At 54.2% G+C, this 874-nt stretch overlaps 1 protein-coding gene across 2 annotated transcripts in view; it reads right to left on the bottom strand.

Annotated features, from left to right (window-relative positions):
• Positions 1-874, bottom strand: part of G3BP2 (G3BP stress granule assembly factor 2) — a 30011-nt gene that overhangs the window by 28540 nt on the left and 597 nt on the right. The gene's annotated exons all lie outside the window — the stretch shown is intronic.

An 874-nucleotide genomic window follows, 5' to 3' on the forward strand; every position in this document is an offset into this window, starting at 1 on the left:
CTTCAGTGCACGTGGGTTCTGTGGGTTTTTGCTGGTGCTTGATTTTTAAGAGAGCAAAGGTACTGCCCCTCCAAAAAAAAAAAAAATCTGTTAAGAAAGTAGGCATACATTGGAGGGAAAAAAATTGATCTATGCGGAAAATTGTAGATGCATATCTATACTCGCCCCAAAGCGGCACAGGGCCATCTTAAAAAATCTGCCTTTGGAGAGGCAGGTAAAATTCGATCAGATTCAACTAACAATATTAACACAATATACGGATGCTATGTTCCTCCCCTTGACTATCCTTCCCACCCTCCCCAAGAAGACATGGGGGAAGAGGAAGAAAGCCATTCCTCAAAGCACTCAAACATCTCTTCTATTCCTGGGTCAGCAAGAGATCGCCTACATAAAAAGGGCACGGAGAAGGCGTACGTTATATACAGCCCGGGTTTCCCAGCTCCTTCGGGATAAACCCGCGGGGGGAGGGTCAAGGACCGCAGAACACCAGGTACTGGGTAAGCAAAGCGAAGGTTGCCTTCAGAGCCGGATTCTGTTTCCGTGCACCGAAATGGTGCCCGGAGGCCGCTACTTTCGCATCTGCGTCGCTTCTGCCTCCGCCGATACAGCCTCTTTTCCCCTCCCCCACGGGCGGGGCGGCGGCGGCCTCCCCACTGCCAAGGAACCGGGAATAAGAGCCGCAAGAGTCTGGGACGAGGCTGGTGGGCTCCGCACCCGAAACATCCTATCGGGCAAGCCCACTCCCCCATGTCCCATCCGAAGCCTCCATCAGCGCGCCTTTGGGAGCAACTGCGTCCCCTTTCCTAGCTCGCCACCTCATCTCCAACAAACCCCCCCCCCACCTGTGCCCTCGGAGCCCTGCGTCCGCACGACG

Source organism: Neophocaena asiaeorientalis, unplaced genomic scaffold, assembly GCF_003031525.2.
Source record: "Neophocaena asiaeorientalis asiaeorientalis breed wild unplaced genomic scaffold, Neophocaena_asiaeorientalis_V1.1 scaffold148, whole genome shotgun sequence".
Classification (NCBI taxonomy): Eukaryota; Metazoa; Chordata; class Mammalia; order Artiodactyla; family Phocoenidae; genus Neophocaena; species Neophocaena asiaeorientalis.